General features: G+C 47.9%; 1 protein-coding gene across 2 annotated transcripts in view; it reads right to left on the bottom strand.

Annotated features, from left to right (window-relative positions):
• The window catches only part of RAB7A (RAB7A, member RAS oncogene family), a 106679-nt gene that overhangs the window by 56769 nt on the left and 24447 nt on the right, over window positions 1-25463 (bottom strand). Inside the window, exon 1 of one of the 2 annotated variants that reach the window (XM_068557475.1) lies at window positions 13674-13888. The exons of the other annotated variant lie outside the window; for it this stretch is intronic. The gene's annotated coding sequence lies outside the window, so the exon portion shown is untranslated. Of the gene's footprint in view, window positions 1-13673; window positions 13889-25463 lie in introns of those variants that run through there. 2 annotated transcript variants of the gene reach the window in all.

Genomic DNA, 25463 nt, shown 5'->3' with positions numbered 1-25463 from the left:
ATGGTCTACTCTTTATCTGTGAAAATTAGTAAAAAGAAACATTTTAATGCATGCCAAGCCTGGCACATTCTTATGGAATCTGCTATGAACAACCCTCCACTAAGACAGACAGAAAAATCTAACTTGTCAAAGTTAGACAAGAACAGTCAACAATAAAAACCCATCCAGGGGGGCTTCCCTGGTGGCGCAGTGGTTGAGAGTCTGCCTGCTAATGCAGGGCACACGGGTTCGAGCCCTGGTCTGGGAAGATCCCACATGCCATGGAGCAGCTAGGCCCGTGAGCCACAGTTACCGAGCCTGCGCGTCTGGAGCCTGTGCTCCGCAACCAGAGAGGCCGTGATAGTGAGAGGCCCGCGCACCGCGATGAAGAGTGGCCCCCGCTCGCCGCAACTAGAGAAAGCCCTCGCACAGAGACGAAGACCCAACACGGCCAAAAATAAATAAATAAATAAACAAAGTAAACAATGCGTTTAAAAAAATACATTAAAAAAAAAAAAACAAAAAAAAACCCATCCAGGGGACTGCCGGTTCAGTGGTTACAACTCCACACGTCCACTGCAGGGGGCACGGGTACTAACCCTGGTTGGGGAACTAAGATCCAGCACACCACGCAGTATGGCATGGCCAAAAAATAAATAAAATTTAACAAAAAAATCCATCCAGAGTGCCGATTATGAAGTAACTGCGTATGCTCAAATACTGCAAGAAAAGACCAGAGATGGCAAAACATGAAACGCTTAAAAGCATCATGAACACAGTTTAAAACCCAATACCTGCTTTCCAACCCATTACACAAGGCAACAGGGATACATACAAGGACGGAAAGATACGCACGTTGCCCCCCAAACCCAAGGCTCTCCGGGGCTCAGTAACGAGGTTTTCTACTGTTTGTACAACTCCTGCTGTACGGGAGCTTGTGGCGCGGTAGGTGCTCCATAAAACCTGCTGACTGAATGAGCAAGTATATGGCGTTTGTCCCAGACACATGGCAGGTGGGTTGGAGGTAGCTCCTTCCCCCTACCAGGGCATCTTAGGAAAAGGCTTCCTCTCAGTTTCCTGATAAATCAATCTGCCAGACAAACTGATCAAGAAAACAGGACAAGCGCAGGAGGAGCACCAATTTAATCAGAAGCAAACAGGTCTTTGAGCACAGCTTCAACAGAGTTCTATGAAAGATGGAAAGCTGCCTAATTTATGAAAACGCATCATGAAGCAGAGAAGCAAGCAAGACAGCGGCACTGTCCCAGAAACAAAGAATGGAACAGAAGCATTCACAAAAGACACATGTAGGTGGGAAATCTGTGTGATAAAAAATAATTTCTAGTCAGTGAGGAAAGGATGACAATACAATGAAATACTGGGGCAACTATGCATTTGGAAAAAAAAGAGTCTGACATCACATCATACAGAAGAATTCCAAACGTGCCAAGTACTAGGAAAAAAATAACCATTGTTTTTATTGTCCTAGGAAAGGAGAAGGCCTAAGTGTAATATGAAACCCAGGAAACAAAACAAATTGACAGATATGACTACAGAAAAGTTTCTATACTACAAAAACACAGCATCAACCAAACCAAGCCAAAAGAAAACAAGCCAGGAACACTGCAACATGAAAAAGAGTTGATATTCTTCCTATATAAAAAATACTCTTACTATATAAGAACCATTCTTGATATATATATATATATGTTTTTTGTTTTTTTAATAAATTTATTTATCTTTTATTTCTGGCTGCGTTGGGTCTTCGTTGCTGCACACAGGCTTTCTCTACTTGCGGCGTGCGGGCTTCTCATTGCAGTGGCTTCTTGTTGCGGAGCACGGGTTTAGTTGCTCCGCGGCATGTGGGATCTTCCCAGACCAGGGCTCAAACTCGTGTCCCCTGCATTGGCAGGCGGATTCTTAACCACTGTGCCAACATGGAAGTCCCTTGCTATATTTTTTAAACCCTCACCTGGGCTTTCAAGAACAAAAGCCAATTCACAAAAGAAAAATAAATGGCTAATCTTTTTTTTTTTTTAAGTTTAATCCATTTATCAAAGAAATGGAAATGTTAAACAATGAGGCACCATTTAAATTTTCCCCACTAGTTAAACTGGCAAACAGTAAGAAAACTGACAATTGGCAACTATATAAGTAGAATTCTCCAACTACAAATATTAAGTACACAACCTTCCTGGAGGTACTATAGTAATGAGTACCAAATTTCAAGTACGTATAACCACTATATCTCAGGGAAACAATCAGGTAAGTGGACAAAGATAAACAGTAAATAATTTTGTGACAGAGAAAAGGGAGAAGTCACCGAAGTGTTCACTGAGAGGACGGTTAGCCTATGCCAGCAGCAGCAGCACACAGCCACGAGCAACAGCAGGCACTGACAAGGACGGGTGCCGAGTGAAGTCTTTAACAAGCAAGAGACACAGAGCGTGCATCGTACGACCCCCTTTAAACAGAAAAATGTAAGTCTGGAAGTACGGTCACCAAACCATCGGAAGGATGACAGAGAACCATTCACTTTAAGACTTCTACACTGCTTCTGTAATTGAGAAACAAGTCATTCTAGGAAAAATCTAGCCACCTAGCAGTGAGGTCCCCCCTGCTCCTCTAAAGAAGTGAATGAGCAGGGCTCCACATAGGTGACAGCTTCTCCGTGGCTGAAAGGGTCCTTTACGTTTCCATGATGTCATCTTGCCAGTTAGGATACTGCAAAAGCCACTGTAGTATGAGCAAGAGCCAGAGAAAATTAGAACAGGAAGGATCCTGTGGGTACTTAGTCCCCCCCTTATCCATGGGAGGTACGGTCAAACCCCAGTGGATGCCTGGAACCACAGATAGTACCCAACCCTGTACATTCCGTTCTTTCTATACATACACACCTATGATAAAGTTTAACTTTCAGTCAGGCATGCAAAGAGATTAACAGCAATAACTAATAACAAAACAGAACAATTATAACAATATACTGTAATAGAAGTTATATGAATGTGGTTTCTCTCAAAATATGTTACTGTACTGTACTCATCCCACCTCTTCTTGTGACGTGAGAGGATAAAATGGCGTTGTGCCACTGCTGGCCTTCTGACTACACATCTAAAGGAGAACCACCGCTTGGAGCGGTCCCAGATGGTGGGGCCATGACGGTGTCAAGGCCTGGACGTCTGGAGCGGAGAATGTGGACGGTTGGGGATTCCAGGTGGGAAGGAGCAGGACGGCGCGAGATTCCATCATGCTACTCAGAACAGCACGCAATTTAAAATTACAAATTGTTTACTTCTGGAATTCTCCATTTAATATTTTCGGACCATGGTTGACCGCAGGTAACCAAAACTGCAGAAAGTGAAACTGGGGATAAGGGGGGACCAGTGTACTCCCATTTTCCAGCAGTGGAAACTGAAGCTTAGCAGCTCCCTTGAGACCCACCCCGGGGCCCTGCTTAAGGAAGCCTCCACCATCCTCCGGCTTCTGGTCCCCCAACTTCCATCAAGCTGAGGAATTTTCAGCAGGGAGCACAACAAACGTGTGTGTATACGTATCTATCAAAAGCCACTCGGGGAACTGATTTTTAGTTCTTTCTCTCATCCGGTTACCTTTGGAGGGAAAACATAAATTAGTCTAGGATGTGGGAGTTCCCTGGTTGCCTCGTGGTTAGGATTCAGGACTCTCACTGCCATGGCCCGGGTTCAATCCCTGGTCCAGGAACTGAGATCCCACAAGGTGCACGGTGCCCGCCCACTGCAAAAGGCTTATTGGTTTAAATAAATAAGTCTGGGATCTACCCTAAGACCCTCTCCTAGAGCAGGTAAAACATCTATAAAACGTGTTTCAGACACACATATACAGGTCCCAGGGATTCAGTGAAAGGTGGGAATATGATGGGAAATACTTAGGAAAGGAAGCTGGCAGTGCCTGAGCAAGGCAGGACGCCAACAGACAAAACACAGAGATGAAGGGGAGCGGCAGGAACCAAACTGTAGGAAGCAGGGAACAAAGTGTGGTCAGGAAAAGGTTAAATACAGCAAGTCAGGGCAACACAGGGTCTGCATCAAAAGGACAAAGCCAGGAAGACAAGCTGGAGACACTTTGTGTAGAAAAACATAGGGTTCTGTGGCCAGGGAAGGAATGGGCCCTAAGGACCACTTCAAGACTATCTGGTAGCACTTCACAAGAAGGATGGGGGGGGCTGGGCGAGGGTACTGACAACGTAGAAGGCAAGGGAGGGCTCACAATCAAATGTTCCTTTCACGCCTACTTCGTGTGAAGGATACTGCAAGGCACTCGAATTGAGGTTATCCCACTTATCATTTAAAAGAAATAGATTTCTTACGATAGGAAGCTGATTTGTAAGAGAAGATTTATGGGTAACTTGGTATCCTTTTTTGCATTTAAATTACTAGCTAATGGAACAAGAATCTACAAATGAGGCACTTTCCCCAACAGCTATTACCCACGGAAGCCAGCCACTGTAAAACTAGCACCATTTCTCCAATATTTCCAACTCTGTGCTTTCCAAGTCAAGTGCCTCTTGATCCCCTGTGCAGTGTGACTCACTCTAACCAGTGAGCTGTGAGCAGAAGTGACGTGTCATCTCTGGGCTGGAACACTTAACCACGGGAGCAAGACCCTCCAACAGTTCTCCTTTACTTTGCCAAGACAGCCAACAGCGTCCCACACTGTTGTGGCTGCTTCTTCAGCTGCAGTAAGGATGACACAGAGCCCCTGGAAAATCCATACTGAACACGCTGGCCATTTTGAGATTATTTGTTACTATAGAAAAACCTAGCCAATTCAGCCAGATGCTGCTGGAAAACTCACTACCTGGAAATTTACATTTCAAAAGAAACAGAATAGTCAAAGCATCCCTCTTTTCAAAAACACTTTAAAAAAACACTTAAATAAAACCGATCACTAAAATTTACAAGGGCTATTCTCTTCCACAGAAGGTGCTATTCTGGGCTTCCCTGGTGGCGCAGTGGTTAAGAATCCGCCTGCCAATGCAGGGGACACGAGTTCAAGCCCTGGTCCGGGAAGATCCCACATGTGGCGGAGCAACTAAGCCCGTGCACCACAGCTACTGAGCCTGTGCTCTGGAGCCCGTGAGCCACAACTACTGAAGCTTGTGTGCCTAGAGCCCATGCTCCACAAGAGAAGCCACGGCAGTGAGAAGCCCGCACACGGCGACGAAGAGTAGTCCCCGCTCACCGCAACTAGAAAAAGCCCGCGCGCAGCAACAAAGACCCAACGCAGCTAAAAATAAATTAATTTTTTTAAAAAAAAAGTACTTATCTTTAAAAAAAAAGAAAAAAGGAAGGTGCTATTCTTCTCACCATTCTTGGGGTTAAAGACACATCTATCTGCCAACCTGGAATATGGAGCGCTAGTCGGGATACTGAGTATATTCTTTCAGGCTGGTCTTGCATCTGAAAAAAGATTCTGACAAGGCAAATGCTGCTTAGTTTGAACTTGGAAGTGAAGCATCAACAAGGTAACCGTTAAGCTCTACAAAGTATAAAGGGATTATTTGTGTGTGTGTATATATATACTTTGTTCAAGGTATCACATTCACGTGTGGGGAGGGGAAAAACTAAAGCCACTTTCTCAAAGAATCAAGTTCCTTGGAAAGCAATTCTTGTTACGAGGACCTTGCAGCCCCTGGATCAATAGATTCTTGACTATGATGCTCCCACTGTTCTAAATGCAGGTGCCAAACCAAGAGCTAAGAGTCTGTATTAACAGAACACGACGACAGTGCCTTTTTTTTTTACTTGTTGATAAGACAGAATGGAAAACAAGAGAGGGTTACACACAACTATTTTTCAATAGTTTGAACGTTTGATATGAACCCTAGATTATCTCAGGCAGTTAGCCAATAAAACATTGCCCATAAACTGGTAAGAAGTGTCCACATGGGCGGGCTGGCTGGCTCAAGAAGAAAACCAAGCTAACTGCTCTCTTTCTCCAGCCCATCCCCCCAAACCAGCTCTTACTTTTAGCCTGTGTTAAAGGCATTCTGAGCAAGTACCTCTTTGAAGGTTTAAGCATGTCACCTGTATTTCAGTCCTAGCCCCACTCATCCCTTAATGTGTGTTTCTTCAGGTAAACTATAAATCCATAACTGAGACACCATCAGTCTTACCCAATAGGATTGTGAAGTTCAAGTGAAAGGATTACACCCTATCCTAGCACCACCCAGTGAAGTACCACTTTGTTAAACATAAATCCTTCAACATGGCACTGGAGTTCGTCCCCTCCCCACCCCAGTCTGGCCCCCATACATACTGCCACTCCCCAATTTGAGGTACCATAGTCCCTCCATCTGCCCTACGTTCCCCCATCTCCATTCGTTTGCTATGCCATTCCCTCCAACTACAATGGCTTTCCCAAGTCTCCCCTCCATATCGATTCATCCAAAATCTACTCAGCACCACCTAACCCAGTCATTGAACACTTCTAGCATTTTTGTGACTCTCACCTGTCTTGTTTTTACAATTATTCCTAAACCTCCAGTGTTTTTTATTTGATACTCCCCACAACTGGCAGCAGTATTTTCTTACAGTAGACAATGAAACTGTGTCAAATGAACACAGAACACATAATTTATCATTCAGGAAGGCTATCCATATTAATCACTGGCCCAGAAGCAAAACTTACAAAGCTACAAATAGTAAAACAGTGTCCAAAGTGAGAACTGGAAAAATATTTTTAAGTTTACTGGGTAATATTTCAAGATCCATGCTAGAAGAATGATTCATCCCTGCCCTCAAGGAGATTATACTGGGGGAGGGGCAGGGGCATGTAATATTATTCCAGTCAAACCGAGGTCTACAGTGGATGCACAAAGCTCAAGATCACGCAGCCAGAAAGCGGCTGGTCAAACACCAACTAGTATCTAAATGGTCAGTCAGAACATGCAAAACAGACCTATTCCTAGCACGTGTATGAGGGAATCCAGTATTTTAAGGACGCAAGTGTCACACCAAAGAAGGATTTCAATGAAAGCACTCTCTACCATGGCTAGATTTATACCCTACAGGTGACACTTTGAAGTCAATTCCATCCCCAGGAATGAGTCCAGATTATAAATGCAAAAACTAACCCATAAGGGCAACTAAGGGGGGCTAACTGCTCACTAGACTGAAGTCATTCTGCTTGTCTATCCCCAACGGGTTTAAAAAGCATTTACAAGAGGCAGTCTCAAGTTATGACACATATGGCTCCAGAAACAACCTCCCCACCCCCTCAAGGATTGCCCATGCTGGTACTGGAGGGAGGCACGATGCTAGTACCACAAGGGCAAGATGAAAATAAGCGCCAGCAAAGATGTGGAATATCTGGAACTCACACATACAGCTGATGGGAGTGTAAAGCGGTATACAGCTTTGGAAAGCTGGCAGTGTCTACCGAGGTGCAGCACATACCGTTACGGACTGAACTTTGTCCCCCACCCCACCCCACCCCCCCAGAATTTATGAAGTCCTACCCTCTGGTACCTCAAAATGTCAAAATGTGACTGTACTTGGAGATGGAGCTCTCAAAGGGGTGATTAAAGTTAAACGAGGTCATGAGGGTGGGCCCTCATCAGACTGGTGTCCTTGTAAGAGGAGGTTAGGACACGGACCCCTACAGACAAAAGACCACATGAGGACACAAGGAGAAGACGTTCACCTACAAGCCAAGGAAAGAGGCCTCTAAAGAAACCAACCCTGCCAACACCTCGATCTCGGACTTCTAGGCTCCAGAATCATGAGAAAATAAATTTCTGTTGTTTAAGCCACCCAGTCTGAGGTATTTGTTATAGCAGCCCTAGCAACATACAGATACACACGCTAAAACTTTCCACTCCTCAGTATTAACTTATGAAAATGTGTGCATATAGTCATCAGAAGACAAACCCAAGAATATTCATACAGCATTTTTTTTTTTGGCCGCACCGCGTGGCATGTGGGACTTCCCTGACCAGGGGTTGAACCTGTGCCCCCTGCAGTGGAATCGTGGAATCAACCACTGAACCACCAGGGAAGTCCCGATACAGCATTATTTTTACCAGCCACAAACTACAAACTAGCCAAATGCCCATCAGTAAGTTAATAAAAACACTACGGTATCTCATATAATCAAATACTACTGAGCAATGAAAATGGAGTTACCACTGCACCCAACAGAAAATCTCACAGGCAACAATGACTCAAAGAAACAGATACAAAAGGGTACACAATGTATGATTTACACAAAGTCCGAATCAGACAAAATTAAACTACAGTGTTAAAAATCAACAGGAGGAGGGACTTCCCTGGTGGTACAGGGGGTAAGACTCCAAGTGCCCGATGCAGGGGTCCAGGGTTCGATCCCTGGTTGGGGAACTAGATCCTGCATGCATGCCACGACTAAGAGCCGCATGTCACAACTAAGACTGAGTGCAGCCTAAATAAGTAAATGAATATTAAAAAAAAAAAAAAAAAAGGTAAATGGAAAACTAGAACATTTAAAAAAAAAGCAGCAGGAGAGGATGACAACGACCTGAAGGAGGCACAAGGGGGCTTCTGAGTTTATGAAAACTCTCGACGTTGTTCACTTATCTGGACGCTTTTCATATGCCCTACTGCAAATTCAGAGTTTACTAAGATGTAGAAATGACAAGTTGCAACAACTTACTGACCCACTGTCACCACGGCAAAAAAACCTTATTATGGTACTGAATGCATCAGGTTCTTCACCTGTTGCCACTAAATATTTGAAAAATACAGCTAGTCTCCTGATCCCAGCTTCCCGCCACTGAGTGTTTATCTAGACGGGTCCCACAGGTCAAAGGATCCAAAGAATATCCAGGGCCCTCCAAAGTTAATCTCTCATACCGTATTTTAAAAATTCAATCTCATTAAAGGAAAGTATTAAAGTATACATTCGTAAGAATAAAATAACCAGTTAACACTCTGGTCTTCCTCGTAGTAGAAAACTGAATTTTTCTTCTTTTTACTTCTGTATTTTCCTAGCTTATTTTTTTTTTTTAAAAGAAATGGCTCATTTAATAATCAGCAAAAGAGAAATGTCATTTTAAATAAAAAGTAGTGGAAGAAAGATACATTTTTATAAGGAGTCAAACGCTGACTGCTTTACAGCAATCATGAATAATCAGAAAGCCAGGCTGGTGCATCAGAAAGAGCCTCAGCTGTGTTTCAGGATACCCAGACTAGCATTAGAGTAGCCGGGCCACCTGAGCACCCAGGCTGGGCCACCCTCTAAGCCTGCAGGGCTGCTGTGAACACCAGCTGAAATCCTATGTGAACTGTTAAGCACTAGCCAAACATTAAAAAACACTGAAAGACAAATACCATGTAGGAAAAGTTTCTACAAAACATGAATGCAGACTTCCCTGGTGGCGCAGTGGTTAAGAATCTGCCTGCCAATGCAGGCGACACGGGTTCGAGCCCTGGTCCGGGAAGATCCCACATGCCATGGAGTAATTAAGCCCGTGAGCCACAACTACTGAAGCCCGCGTGCCTAGAGCCCGTGCTCCGCAACAAGAGAAGCCACCGCAATGAGAAGCCCGTGCACTGCAACAAAGAGCAGCCCCCGCTCGCCGCAACTAGAGAAAGCCCGCGCACAGCAATGAAGACCCAATGCAGCCAAAAATAAATAAATAAATAAATTTATTTAAAAAAAAAAAAAGAATGCTCTTTAACAACCATCACCTGAACAGGACAGGTTGGAGGACTTTAACGTGGCTCTTAACCTGTGGGCTGCCCAAACGACCCAGAGTTATTTCTGGGGCCCCTGGACCTGTAAGTACACAGAGAACTGTCGGTAGCCTGACTGAATAACACATGTAAGAGGCACTATTTTTCATAAAGTCTGTGCTGTTACAATCAGGTTTTTTAAAGGTTAATTCATAGTAGCTTAGTTGTGTACTCTCAAACAACTCAAATGGTAATAAATTTTTAAAATTAAAACTGCACACCAAGATTGGAAACCAATGATGTAACTTTTTACTTCACAATGGAAATTTTAAAGTATTCCTTAACTGAGCTGAGCTTAAGCCCAGGAAAGGCAGTAGTAAGAGCAAGCCCTCTAGCTGTGAGAGGGTGGACCAGAGAAGGCGCCTCCCTGCACCTGGGGGCGGGCACGCAGGCAAGGCCACTTGAGAGCCAAGCAAGGTCCCTGCCTCCCTTGATGGGCTTGCTCAAACCTGCTCTGTCCGGACAGCAAGCAGTCCTAGACAACCAGGAAATGGACAACAGAATCAGTGAGACTGATCTCCGAGGCAGTGATGACATCACCAAAACAGAGAGCCCCGGGCGAGGCCTGAGATCCCCTGCATTAAGCCCTGCATCTTCAGGGAGACGAGCAAGGCCAATACTGCATGTCACCACTGGAACCAACTCCCAAGCTCTCTTCCTCCCCCACGGAGACATTCTGCAAGTAGCTATTCTTAAATTGTTTTTGAAATCACAGCCTGGAGTACTAAAATTGAAACTAGTAGGAGACGGTGCTAAAAAGCCTGTTCTGATTTCCCCCACCGCATCACTCTTACTTTTGATTCACAAATCACACTAACCCCAACTACCATTAACAAGTTTTAAAACATAAGTGCAAACTATTTTTCTGTGTTTAATGCCATATGCAGGAAGGAAAAAGCAGAAAATACAGGGAAGGTGCGAGAGCAAATAACTGAAGAGATCAACACATTGCAGCAAACTGCAGACAGAAGCACACAGCTCTAGCAGACGGCAGTCACAGACGCAGGTGTGATCATGCAGAGGAACAGATGCCGGGAATACAACTGCCACCTTACAGGGGAGACAGGAAGCAGCAGAAAGCCAGGAGCAGCGAAGTGGGGGGAGCTAATCTCCCGAGCTCCAGCCTCCTTCAGGGATGACATCAGTGCCGGGTGAACCACCGTCTGGGCCTCATGCAGGAGGACTCCTCCTGACTTCCCCGGACACCCGGCCTCTAACTCCCAGACCAACAGCCGGGCGAGTTCTCCTTAGCCACATGTGAATTACGCAGACGGAGAGCTAGACAACTCACGACAGTAATAATGGTAAATATTTACGTCAAATCTCAGAGAGAAACAGTGCATAAAACGACTCTCCCACGTGTGTGGTCTGGGTTTGCTACACCTTTGCATAGAAAGACTAACGCCAAACCTAAGGGCAAGGATGTTCTCAGTGCAGGTCCCTTTGGAAATTTATTAAAATTTAATCAAACAACCAAAACCTTTTGCTTCGCTTGGTGGTGGGGTCAGGAATTGGATTCAAAGCCACACTGTACTATAAAGCAATGCTCTCTGATTATGGGGTTTGGGGCAGGGGGTTAGGCCTGGTTGGCACCAAGAAATATTTTTGCTCCATGAGGTTGCTAACAATTACCTGAAAAAATGTCCAAATAAAGCTGTTTTAGAGTATCTTCTACATTCCACTCCCCCTTCTGTTTGTCTACTCCTGAAATTCTACCACAAATGCAAAACTCACGTCCCCTCTTCAAGAAGGGGAACCAGAGGACTTGTGGGACGTGGGGTGGCGGAGGGTTTTATCTAGGATGATACTGGTACTGAGACGGGGAGGCGGCACATGAAACTTTCACTGTGGGCTGAAGCAGCAGCCCCAGCCTGCCAAGTGCACCTCTGCTCAGACAGCCCCCGAAGCTGACATTCGCACTGTAAGATGACAGTGACACCAACCCCCTCCTTCAGTGAACAACAAAAAATGCTGGCGAGCAAAAGGTAAAACAAGTTTAGAGATGAAAATTACCCTTCAAAAAACACGACCAATTCAGAAACTATGATACTATCTTCTACGAACTCTCTTCAAAAGCAAACCAAATCAAATGCTGTTGTTAAAATGAGCAAAGCTTTCAAGTTACCCAGAACACCGTGCTGCCTGGATTACTCTGGATGCACTTGCTGAGATGAAAAATAACTCCTCTTTACAAAAAATCTCAAATTCTACCACCAAGCCATTCCACAAGAGAATTCCTAGCCATGATCACTCACCATCTTTAAATTCCTTGAGGATAGGAACCAGGCCTATCTCCCTGAGTCAATAGGCAATGCCTGATACATGGTAGATACTCAAAACATCTGATGAATGGATGAAACGCTACTCATCATTACACTCCTCTAAATGGAAACAATACTTAAGGCTACCACACTTAATACCCACTTAAGTATATCAGGCTGGGTAACAAAGTTTAAAGAAAAAAAAAAAAAAAAAGAAATCAGACTACAACAGGGCTTGGACAGGATCTTCAGGAGAAGTACTCACAACTCACTTTCCACTTCTTAGACTCAAATCTGAACAAACTCTCCTAAGTCTGAAGAGAGAAGCACACCAATAGGAGACTTTATCAATCCATGGATGAGAAGTCATGCGGGTAATCAGCTGCTTCAGTCACAAGGAAGAGACAAGAGCCTGTTCTTTTGGAATCCAAAGAGAAGATACAGTATTTTCAACAGGAAAGAACCAGCTAGCTGGACACCCATGCACTAAGGCTTCAGGAAAGGTCCACATGGCAGGACTGCCAGCCCAACTCATTTGACAAAAGACGTAGGTAACAAAAACTTTCAAACTTCAATTGAGTACTCTGCTATGATACTAGAGCTCCCAGTTTACTGGCGCTACACTATTTAAAAACAAAAAAGGGTGTTGAAACTCACAACTGCAAATAGAATATTATGGTTTTAAGGCAGAATTAATGCCACCAGAAAAGGCTTCCAAAATGACATCACTAGAAAGAAAGCAGGCGGAGAGAGGCAGATACCAAGTGGCAAAAGATACTTCACAAGCTTCAGGGGCATCAGAAAGCAGTACAATCCAGAGGCCGAGCACAGTGCTCTGGAGTCTGGGTGCCTGGACTCCAATCTCCGCTCCATAACTTATCAGTTCTGCGACCTTGGGCAAATGACTTAACCTCTCCGAGCTTCCATTTCCCTATCTATAAGTGGGCACAATAATGGTACTTGAGAAGTCTATTCGGAGAATTAAATACAATAATCGGTGCAGAAATACCGCCACGCTGCCTAACATGCAGTAACCGCTCCAATGTTTGCTACTGTTTTTTTCAATTTTCCTAGTTTTGCGAACCATTCCTTTCGGGGGAGGCCGAACTGAACGCCCTAAGCGGGCCCCGCCGCGGTCCGAACCAAACACAGCTCTGCACCCAGCCACCGTCTCTCCCCCAGCAAGTTTGGAAACTTCTTCCACCCCTCACCGTAACGTCTTTGTGATAAAAAGCTCCCAGTCGCGGGAGCCCGAGGCGCCCGAGGGAGCCCGGGGCACGTGACCCGGGTCTCCACGGACTCGCGGCGTCGGGGACCCTCACCCGCGTTGGTAGGACCGGACGGCGGGCACGCGGCTCTGCCTGGCACCGGGGCAGGGTGGGCGGCGCCCCCGCCGCTGGTCGGCCGGCCCCCGCCCTCGGCCGCCGCCCCACTGCCGGGCCGCCCAGGCCAGGTCGCCCTGGCCGTCCCGGGCCTGGACGCCCCGGGAAACGGGCGTGCGCGGCGCCAGCCGGGGTCACACCCGGCGACCTCTGACACCCCCGCGGACGCTCGGCCGGCCTGCCGCCGGGCCCGAAGACACGGAGCTCCCCAAGAGGCCGGGCCGGGCCTGCCCAAGACGCGGACGGCGCGCACCGGCGACCGAGGGCCGGGAGGGGGATGGGGCCGGGCCGCCACTTACCGCGGCCGCTCCGCTGGGCTCCGGGCCGGGCGCGTCGCGAGGGCTCCGCCGAGGAGAAGACGAGAGGACGACGGGAGCGAAAGAAACTCCAAGCTCCGATTCCGGCGGGCTCCTCGGCCTGTCCTAGCTTCCAACGCCGCCGCCGCCGCCGCCGCCTCGGGCTTTATGGCCAAGACTCCGGCTCCGCTCCCACTTCCGCCACCGCCGCCGCCCCGAGCGGAAGTACCTGTCACGAGACGCTCGACGCCAGGGCTACGGGGGAGGAGCCCCGCCTCTACCGTGCGTCACGTTCAGCCGCCTCGGGCCCGGGCCTGGGTCACGTGGCACAAACATGTCTGCCCCCAGTGGCTGCGGCCATCTTTGAGGCCCGGCCGGGAGCAGGGTGGCGCCATGCTGGACCCACCCGCCGATGCCTCAGCCCCTGAACTTAGCACCCAAAGAGAAGAAAAGAAATTGAACCCACTAGAGCTCTGCGGAGGGCGGGGCACCCTACCCAGCTCCAGCTCCACCTGCACACATTAGAATCTACTCAGAACTTTGGCTCCATCTTCAAAAACATGCTCCTCTCATAGCCTTTTCTTACTGGTTCATGCAAACTTCATTCTTTTGGTTGCTGGGTACAAAAACTTTGGAATCATTCTTGATCCCCGTAGTGGGTTGAATAGTGACCCCCCTACACATGCTGGAACCCGTGGGTGTGATCTGATTTGGAAAAAGGGTATTTGAAGGTGTAATTAAGGATCTGGAGATGAGACCATCCTGGATTACCATGGGGAAACCCTAAATCCAATGACAAGTGTCCTTATAAGAGACACGGAGAAGAGAAGGCCACGTGGAGATGGAGTCAGAGGCTGGAGTGAGTAGCCATAACCCAAAGAATGCCAACAGCAAGGGCGGGGAGGGGCGGGTAGAAACAGTGTTGAGTTTAGACTTTTGTATTTGAGAGAACATATTTCTGTTGTTTGAACTACCAAGCTTGTGATGATTTGTGACAGCAGTTCTAGGAAACTAACTCAACTCCCCTGTCTATCTCTCGGACCCCTCATCCACAAGCTTCAAAAGATATCCGAAATGTGACTCCTTACTATCTCTGCCACTACCACCTGGTCTGAACCGCCATCATTTCTCACCTGGATTATGGCAACAACCTTGGTTTCCTGCTCCCACCTCATTCCCTATCCAGTCTTAACACAGTAGCCACAGTAATTCTATAAAAATGTCAAACCATGTCATTCTCCTGCTCAAACTATTCCCACAGGTCGGAATAAAAACTAAAGGCTTTACAAACAAAAGGTCCTATCCTGGGAATTCCCTGGCAGTCCAGTGGTTAGGACTCTGCGCTTTCATTGCCAAGGGCCCATGTTGGATCCGCGGTTGGGGAATTAAGATCCCGCAAGCCACCAAAAAAAAAAAAAGTCCTGACCCCTTAGATACTTCTCGGACCTCATCTCCTTCTAACATCCCGTCTGATCAGTCTGCTCAAACTACACTAGTTTAAGAAAAGAGAAGGCACACATGTAACTAAACCCTTTGCAGTTGTATTTCTTTCGAACTGGACAGTTCTCCCCTCAGATATCTGTACGGCCACTCCCTCACTTTCTTCATGTTTTGACTTAAATGCCATCTTCGCAGTGAGAATGGCCTTCCCTAAATAAAACTGAAGTTCCCCTTCCTATCACACTAGACATAAAACATCCACTTGCTATCTCCCTTCCTGCTTTTTTGTTTCTTCATATTGCTTTCTTGTTTGCTTTCTGTCCATCTCCCCCACTAGAATGGCAGTTCCGTAAGGGTAGGGATTTTGTCTGTTTCATTCATTGCCATATCCTTGATTAGAACAGTGCTGGGGCACAGTAGATGCTCAGTGAGTACCATTTATAGAGTATTCAGGGCAATGGAAGTTGGAAATGGACTCAGAAGCCAAGAATTATGGTAATTCCACCCCATTCTGCACCCATTCAAAATGCTAGGCTTAAAGAAACAACTATAGAACACAGAAAAAGGCAGAGCACAAAAATAAAAAGAGACCAGTGAACCCCCAGCTTTCTAAGAAGCAGACCAAGACGGCTATTCAAATGCAAACATGGCTATTTCTCATGAAAAAGAAAGGACTACTCCGAAGAAACCCATCAGCGAAGAAGGTGGAGTCAGGAGCTGCAGAGAATTATTCCCAAGGAGCAGGACTGGACCCTTATCAGAAAACTGACCACATGTGCCTAACTGGATTTCAAAACTGCTGTGACCCAGTGGTAGCTATGTCACTCCTGTTTTTCCCCTTTTGAACAGAAGGGTCTGCTCCGGTTGTCTTATGCTTGTCAACTCTATTTGTTGGCTCTGTGGAGAGTAGAAAACATGTCCGTAGCTCACAGGTCTTCAGATCAAGAGAAACATATTCAAGAAGCTGTTCTTGAGGAATCACAGGAACTTCGTATTCTGAGGAGCCTCATTTGCACCAGGACCTGATTTACACAAGATCCACTATGAGCCAATGATGTACTGGGATGAGGTTTTTAGGGCCTCTGGGAGGAGGTGAGCATATCTGGCACGCAGGAGAACTAGACAAAATCTGTGTCCTGAAGGTAGACCACGGTAGATTAAAAAAGGTGGTAAATTCTTTGTTCCTCCTTTCTTTGAGTTGTGGAATTTACTTCCCTTCCTTTTGAATTTGGGTTGGCCTTACTTTTTTTTTTCTCTAATAAATTTATTTATATATTTATTTTTGGCTGCGTTGGGTCTTTGTTGCTATGCGGGCTTTCTCTAGTTGCGGTGAGCTGGGGCTACTCTTCGTTGTGGTGCGTGGGCTTCTCATTGCGGTGGCTTCTCGTTGCGGAGCACGGGCTCTAGGCGCACGGACTTCGGTAGCTGTGGCATGCAGGCTCAGTAGTTGTGGCTCGTGGGCTCTAGAGCGCAGGCTCAGTACTTGTGGCACACGGACTTAGTTGCTCTGCGGCATGTGGAATCTTCCTGGACCAGGGCTTGAACCTGTGACCCCTGCATTGGCAGGTGGATTCTTAACCACTGCGCCACCAGGGAAGTCCAGCCTTACTGACTTGATTGACCAACAAGATGTAGCAGAAGTGATATCCTGTGACTTCCACTGCTAGATGATCAGAAGCCTTACAGCTTTCACCCAGAACTCTTGAAATGCTCAGGCAGCAGAAGGCTAAGAAACCAGCCTCCATGCTGTAAGAATCTCAAATTATGTGTAGGTATTCTTATCAACGGCTCCAGCTGAGCCCCTGGTAGGTAGCCAGCATCCACTGCCGGCCACATAACTGAGTCGTCTGAGATGTCCAACCATATTAAACTTCAAATGACTGCAGCCCCAACTGAAAAATGATTGCACTCATACAAGAGGCCCAAGTGAGAACTACCCAATTTAGCCCAGCCAATCTACAGAACCAAGAGATGCTAATAAATTGTTTTCAGCCATACGTTTTGGGCTGTTTTGTTACACAGCAATAGATAACCAGGACAGAGCCTATACGAAATGAACCTGGGAAGGAACAGTTATGTAAAAGACCTTTGGTAAAACAGGTTTGGTTGGTGGGGGGAAAGATCTCACAGAAAAGTTAGTTAAGGGAATGACATGATCACAGCTGTTATAGGAATCCTCTAGTAACTTGGTGTCCTGCTGAAGGTGAGAGGGGAGGAACCCTGAGCTGGGGCTGTACCTGAGGCTGGATGGGAAGCGAATGGCAGGGACTGTGTCTCATTGACCCATGAATACAATTCACTCAAGAAAATTTGTCCCCGCAATGGGACATGGATGGGATCTGGCAATATCTGGATAAGCTGGAGAGGTCAGAGGGAGAGAGGACTGGGGCCTAGAAGGAAGGCAGGCTGAAGGAGGCTGGGAGTGAGGAGTTCAGTTCTGGAAGCTGATTCAGAGGACCTCAGCAGGACGTCTCCAAGTGGAGATGCGGAGGAGGCAGCTAGGTATACTGGGCTGAGGCAGACACGGGGCAGTTGGGCATCTGGGTCCCTCAGATTAGCCTGGGTTGAAAACAGAGATTTGAGAGTAGTAAGGGGTATAGATGTGAATAAGATATCCCCTCAACGAAGTGCAGAAGTGTTTCACGCAATAAACTATTTACTGAGAATCTATTATGTGCGAGGCCTTGTTAGGTGCTGAGGACGCAAGAAAAACAAGGCCTCTGCTCTCAAGGTCCTTACTACTTTGTGCAGCAAACAATGCATAAGTAAGCACACACATACACACACACATAAATGAGAATTTCACTCAAATTTCCTTCAAGACAGAGCTGGTGAAATAAAACATGATACATCCATCAATGGAATGCTATGCAACTATAAAGAATGAGATAATTCTCCATATATTGATATGGAAATATCTCCAAGGGATGTTATTAAGTGATAAAGCAAGATACAGAAAAGTATACACTATATGTTCCCTTTTTTGAAAAAAAAAAAAAAAGTGAGGGTGGAGTAAAAACAGTCTTCAGCAAATAAAAAATGTTATCTGGTATATGTGAATCAAGATTTAATCAGAGGGGCTTCCCTGGTGGCGCAGTGGTTGAGGGTCTGCCTGCCAATGCAGGGGACACGGGTTCGAGCCCTGGTCTGGGAAGATCCCACATGCCGCGGAGCAACTGGGCCCGTGAGCCACAACTACTGAGCCTGCGCGTCTGGAGCCTGTGCTCCGCAACAAGAGAGGCCGCGACAGTGAGAGGCCCGCGCACCGCGATGAGGAGTGGCCCCCACTCCCCGCAACTAGAGAAGGCCCTCGCGCGGAAACGGAGACCCAGCACAGCCAAAAATAAATAAATAAATTTATTTAAAAAAAAAAAAAAAGATGTAATCAGAGAAGGTAGACTAAGGCATTCATGGCAGGGTGAGAACTTGCACGTTGTCATGGTTGGTAGAAAGTCTGTGCAGGCTGTTGCTTCTGTTCCAGTGCTGAGCCCAACATCACGCACTACAGGTCAGCTAGCCCAGCAAGAAAAGCTGGAGGGGAGGAAACCACAGCCACGCGGGACCCCGTGAGGATAACGAGAACCCACGAGGGCCAGCTGGAACCCATGTCTGTCTCTCACCACCTCTAGCATCAGTGCCGTGTGTGAGTGACCTGTGCAGAGCGAGCTGCCCTGTACCACGGAGCTGCACCCACGCTCGGCCCAGGATTCAGAGAAGCTGAAGGGGCAGGTCTGATGCGGGGCTGGAGGGCTGGAGGGCTGTGGGTCTGGAGGTTACCCCAAGGCCCCAAGACCAGCAGAACAGGGGCACCGTGCACAGGCGATCCCAGTGTCTGGGGCCGGTCGTGGTTTTCAGAGCATAAACAACATGACTCTTGTTTGACTTCTGCCTTCTAAATCTCAGGCAAATGTCTCACACGACCAATGTGAACACAGAGCTGTAGAGGGAAGAGCATTCTGGGAAATGTAGTTCCAGCGTGGCTGGTGCGCAACAAAGCCAGCACAGCTGATGAATGGGAGGCGCGGGGGCTAGATCCTCAGTGCGTATCTTTTATATTATCTTTATTTTTATTTTTTTAGATTTTTGGCTGCGTCGGGTCTTCGTTGCTCTGCGCAAGCTTTCTCTAGTTGTGGTGAGCGGGGGCTGCTCTTCATTGCGGCGCGCAGGCTTCTCATTGCGGTGGCTTCTCTTGTTGCGGAGCACGGGCTCTAGAGCGCAGGCTCAGTAGTTGTGTCTCACGGGCTTACTTGCTCCACGACATGTGGGATCTTCCCGGACCAGGGCTCGAACCCATGTCCCCTGCATTGGCAGGCGGATTCTTAACCACTGCGCCACCAGGTAAGTCCCTATATTATCTTTCAGTTTTAACTATGGGACTGTATTAACTACCACATATTTAAATTAGGGACTTCCCTGGTGGTCCAGTGGTTAAGACTCTGCGCTCCCAATGCAGGGAGCCCAGATTCGATCGATCCGTGGTCGGGGAACTAGATCCCCGCACGCCGCAACTGAAGATCCCGCACACGGCAACGAAGATCCCGCATGCCGCAACAAAGACCCGGTGCAGCCAAATAAATAAATTAATTTTTAAAAATTATTTCAATTAAAAAATATTTAGATTAAGAAAAGAAATCCACAGAGTGATAAATGGGATGCAAGCGATAAGATGGGCTTCTCGGACGTGACGGAAGTTGGAGGAGAGGTGATATTCGACACAGGTGGTGAGAAAGGCTCCCTAAGGAGGTGACATTTGAGCAGAGAGACCTGTTGACAAGATGGAGCGACCCTGCTGAGATTACCTGAGCAGAAGGTGTTACGGGATGAGGGAACAGCGGAGGCAATAGCTTTGTGCAGAGACAAGGTGTCCTGTTCAAGTGTGGTTGGGCAGAAGGAGGGAGAGAGTGGAGAGAGGGGGTGGGGAGACGGGCAGAGCCGGCTCACGCGGAATCTCATGGGTGGTGGGAAGGCCTTTGACATGTGTGTTGCGTGTGAGGAGAAGCCCGGGGAGGGTCTGAAGCAGAGCGTGTGCGTGTCTATGTGTGAGCTGTGTCTCCCTTCACAGGCCGCTTCACTGCGGCCCTTCCCCTGTTCCCACGGCGACCCATGGCCCGTCCAGGCCCGCCGCAGCCCCAGGACACTGCTTGCTTGATGTCTGCTGATTCATTCCCTCCTCGTCCAGCCTGGGGACCAGCACCTGCCCTGGCCTGCCTCAGTGGCCCAGCACCTGCTGGGTACATGTCTGACCAATTCAATGCAGGGTCAAATGTTGAATTTTTCTATGTGATGCAGCTTTGCATGATTTATAAAGTTCTCTGAGATTTTCTATTCAAACACAGCTGGTTTGGCTCAAGGGTTCCACCTTTGGCAGTTTTCACTCGTCCAGGAGTTAGGCTGGCTGGCCCTCCACCCCTGCTCTAGTCTTCCCTTCTTGGTACTTCCCCTGACCCCAGCACTCAGCCTGAGCCCCTGTGCCTTTGAGGTACTCTCCTGAGCTCCCTGGGCCTCAGTGTCCTCGTTCTGAAATGGTGTTGATAAGCCCACCTCTCTGGGTCATTGTGGGACTCAGATGTGAAAGTGACTTACAAAGTGCTCCATCACATGTGGGGGGAGACCAGAGTTACATGTCGGTTTCTGGGTGGTGGCTTCAGGCACTTTTCTTTAAGATGTGATCACTCATCCATTCATTCAAAGGTAATTAGGGACTGCCACAACTACTGAGCCTGCGCTCTGGAGTCCGAGAGCCACAACTACTGAAGCCCGCGCGCCTAGAGCCCGTGCTCCACAACAAAGAGAAGCCACCGCAATGAGAAACCTGTGCACCACAAGGAAGAGTAGCCCCCGCTCACCGCAACTAGAGAAAGCCCATGCGCAGCAAAAAAAACCCAACACAGCCAAAAATAAATAAATAAAATAAATATATATTTTTTTAAAATGCAATTAGGGACTTCCCTGGCGGTCCAGTGATTAGGACTCTGCACTTCCACTGCAGGGGGTGCGGGTTCGATCCCTGGTCAGGGAACTAAGATCCCACATGCCGCACAGCACAGCCAAAAAAAAAAAAAAAAATCAGCTTCCAGGTTGACCACAGGGACACAGAGATGAACCAGCCCAAGTCCCTGAGCTCCAGGAGGTGCCAGTGGGCTGTGTGTGTGTGTGTGGAACACCCACAAAAAGACAACCACACATCACACTAGACCCTCCTCCTCCGACAACTAGCCACAGGCTGCTTTCCAGAGCCTTCCTGCCCACGAGGCTGCACTGCAGCCCTCTGCCCACAGCGACCCTTTCACGGACGGGCACTCGACCAGCTCCAGGGCATCACGGTCTTTTTTGGGGGGTGGAGGGAGCAGACCTGTTGGGAGAAAGAAGACTTTTTTCCCAGGAGAAAGAGTCAGCCAGGCCTAGACTTGCTGGGGGCTTCCTGTCACCTGGAGAGCAGAGCCCGCCTGAGGCGGAGCTAGAATGTTCCTTGTTTTATGGGGAAGTTCTCCCTCCTCCTAGAATTCCCCCTTCCTGAGAGCAGGGACCTTGTCTACCTGGTTTGCTGCTGTGATTCCAATGCCTGGAACAGTGCCTGGGACATGACAGATACTCAGTGAATATTCACTGAATGACTGATAAATTCATTGCTCTCCCATCCCCCTACTCCCCTCCTTTCACATAAAGAATTCCCCCCTTTCCTTTAAGGCTAGTTCATCAAGAATATGTTAGTAGGGACTTCCCTGGTGGTGCAGTGGTTAAGAATCCGCCTGCCAACACAGGGGACACGGGTTTGAGCCCTGGTCTGGGAAGATCCCACACGCCGTGAAGCAACTAAGCCCCTGCACCACAACTGCTGAGCCTGCGCTCTAGAGCCCACGAGCCACAACTACTGAGCTTGCGAGCCACAATTACTGAGCCTGCGTGCCGCAACTACTGAAGCCCGCGCGCCTAGAGCCCGTGCTCCGCAACAAGAGAAGCCACCTCAATGAGAAGCCCGCACACCACAACAAAGAGTAGCCCCGGCCCTCCGCAACTAGAGAAAGCCCGCGCGCAGCAATGAAGACCCAACACAGCCAAAGATAAATAAATAAATAAATAAGATTTTTTTTAAAAAAAGAATATATTGGTAAACACACCATCACAGTACTGTGTTACAGAAGGCAACCCTACCTGCTATAACAAATAGGCCTCCAAATGAGTCAGATGTCAAACAAAACAGAAGCGGGCGTCTTTCCTCCACACACTGACGTGGGGACCGGGCTCATTCTCCCCTGTGGCCACACCATTCCCAAGGGGCTTGTCATTGTCTAGATAGAGCTGGTAGCAGGGGCAGAACTTTGTGGAGATGGCACATCTTCTTCTTAATGCCTGGGTGTGCAAGGGACACATGCCACCTCTGCTCATGTTACTTTGGTAAGAGCTAGTCATGCTGCACACCTGGATGCAAGAGGACCTACGAAACAGGGGCCCAGGCGAGGCAACAGCTGTGCACTCCAGAAGAAGGAGAGCAAACCTCGCTGGGGAGCTGTCTGCCTCTGCCGCTGATACAGCGTGGTGATCGCTGGGTACAGGAAGTGGAGGAGCAAGGGTGGCCCAGGAGAAACACCTGAGGTAGCCCGGGAGGCAGAGTAGTCAAGGAGGGCTTCCCAGAGCAGGAGGTGCTGCGGTGACTCATGAAGGATGATTAAGAACCTGCTGGGCCAAGAGGAAGGCGACTGCTTGGGAGGGATAGCTGGGTGCGAACGTTCAGAGAAAAAGACAGCGCGTGACATAACTCATTCCAGAAATTGCTGACGGCTTAGTGTCCCTGGAGAACAGAGTTCAAGGGAAGGAAGCAGGAGCAGTAAGGAAACTCACGCACAAAGACTGGGTCGCGGTGGGTCGTGAATGCCTTTGATCCGGATGTCAGCAGGGCCTTTTCCTGTTTTCCTCATATTGACAGCCAAGACCCAAAATTGAGGCAAAAAGCATGGAGGATCTGACACTTCGATGACTAGGACCTCGGCTGAGATGGGGGCACACGCACAGAGAAGCAGCAGGACTGGCCCCGCCACGACGGCTCCCCTCCTCCCCTGCCCGCATCCAGCGGCAGCAGAATCGTGGGCAGAGGGGACAGAGGGAATTCTTGCAGTCACAGGGCCGCCGAGCCCAGAGTGCTGGGCTTCCCCTCCCCCGCCGTTGCCAAGGTGAGATGTAAAGCTGGGGTGGGGGAAGCAGGACGGACTAGCATCTCATTTCCCAGGGGAACCTCTGCGTCGTCGGCAGCAGATGTGTGGATCCTGCCCTCTGCCTTCCTGGCAGGGACAGGAGAGGGGCTCACAGAGAAGGCTGCAGGGCAGCTGCCTGCAATCCTGCTTGGGTAAAGCCACTAGGCGGGCCCTTCCCAGAGCCAAGGGGTTGGTCCAAACGGCAGCAGGCTTGAGCCTCTGTATCAGCGATCTACTGCTACAAAACTAAACACCCCCAAACCTGAGTGCCATAAACTTGGGGTCATTTCTTATCTCATGATTCCTGTGGGCCAGGAGGTCAGACTGAAGATCATGTGCATGACTTACCTCTACTTTGTGCTGTCTGGGGCCTCAGCTGAGACCCGTGAAGGCTGGGAGCTAGGATGATCTGAAGGCCTGCCTGGGGCTCGCTCACACGCTGGCCAACTGGTGCTGCCCAAGAAGCTTCTTTCCATAGGGCTGTTTGTGCCCACACAACACGGCAGCTGGCGTCCCCCTGAGAAAACTATCCAAAGGGCTGAGGTAGACGCTGTAACGTCGGATAGGACCGAGCCTCAGAAGTCCTATGTCATCACCTCCACAGAACTCAGCTGGTCACACAGGTCAGCTCCCATTCGGTGGGAGAGGGGACCACGGAAGGACGTGAACCCTGGCGGTAAGAATCACGGGGGCCAACGTGGAGGCTGGAGACCACAGCTCTCTCATTGGCTCCGCAGCCAGGAGGGCTGGCCAGGGACGGGGCACCTTAAGACGATGAGCCAGAGGGGCAGGAAGAGTTCAAGCCTAAGTCGGCCCTCCCTCATCACGGACCTGAGCTGTGGGACGGCCCCACAGGGCTCTGCGGCTAACTCACACATGGCCCGTGCGGGATGCAGGCCCAACAGAGATGGCAGTGCTCACGGAGCAGCTGGGACCTGAAAGATCTGTTCACAAGATGGCCCTTTCCCCACTGCTCTCCAGTGTCACCTTTGCCATAAATTGGATGACTGGGTATTTATGGGTCTATTTCTAGACTGTCCTGTTCCACTGATCTGCTTGCCCATCTTTATGCCAGTACCACACTAGATTAATCACTATACTTACATTATAGATCTCGATATCTGGCAGTGTAAATCTTCCAACTTCCTTCCTCCTCTCCTGGATGGCCTTGGCTATCGTTGGCCTTTTGCATTTCCATGTAAATTTTAGAATCAACTTGTCAATTTCCACCCCAAAAAATTCTGCTAGAATATAGACTGGAATTGCACGGCATTTATACTCCACTTGGGGAGAATTTTATTGAGTTGTACACTTACTTATTATTTGAATGCTTTTTCCTATGTATGTTACACTTCAAAAATATTTAATGTCATTAAGAAATCTGCTACCCAGAGCATATTTCATACTTATATTACAAGACATTGAGATTCTTCAACCAATTAACACTAAATTTTTTTTTTTAATTTTACATTTTTTTCCCAGGGGGTATGTGTTCCCTCAAATTCCACTGTTTACATACCATCTTCCCATGCCATCAATACTGCTATTTATGGAAAGGGAGTTGACTTAGAAATTTTTTAAACTTTTTTTTAAGAAAAACTTTGTATCACCATCATAAGGGGATAATGAGTCACTCTTGACATATATAGAACATAACTGGCAAAATAAGTATAATGAAAATAAGCATTATTGAATTATAAGTAGATACTGTCTGCTGAAGGAAGCCTGCTCTTTCTTTGTTCAGAATGTGTATTCGCAAGTGTCAGAGAAATGCAACATACGCACTGCTATCATACTTAGAATTTCTCCTTGAGGTATTCAGAAAGATTGGAAAATAACTGGAAAAGGAATAATTCTGTCACTTTTCTCTTTTGGAGCTAATTGTAGATCCACAAGTAGGTGTAAGAAATAATCCAGAGAGATGGCTTGAACACTTTACTGAATGTCCCCCAAGGGTGACATTTTTGCAAAGCTATAGCTCTTCAGTGTGAGGACACTGACATTGGTCATATTCAGAGCTCCTCAGTCTTACTTGCACTCCTTTCTGCGTGTGTGTGTGTGTGTGTGTGTGCGCATGCACGTGCGCCCATGCGCGTGCATGCTACGTGCTATATAACTGAATCCCCTGTGTAGGTCTGTGTATCCACCACCAGACTGTTTTTTA

This window comes from Eschrichtius robustus, chromosome 12 (genome assembly GCF_028021215.1).
Source record: "Eschrichtius robustus isolate mEscRob2 chromosome 12, mEscRob2.pri, whole genome shotgun sequence".
Lineage (NCBI taxonomy): Eukaryota > Metazoa > Chordata > Mammalia > Artiodactyla > Eschrichtiidae > Eschrichtius > Eschrichtius robustus.
Note: the sequence above shows the minus strand (reverse complement) of the source record. Positions and strands in the feature narration are given on the sequence as shown.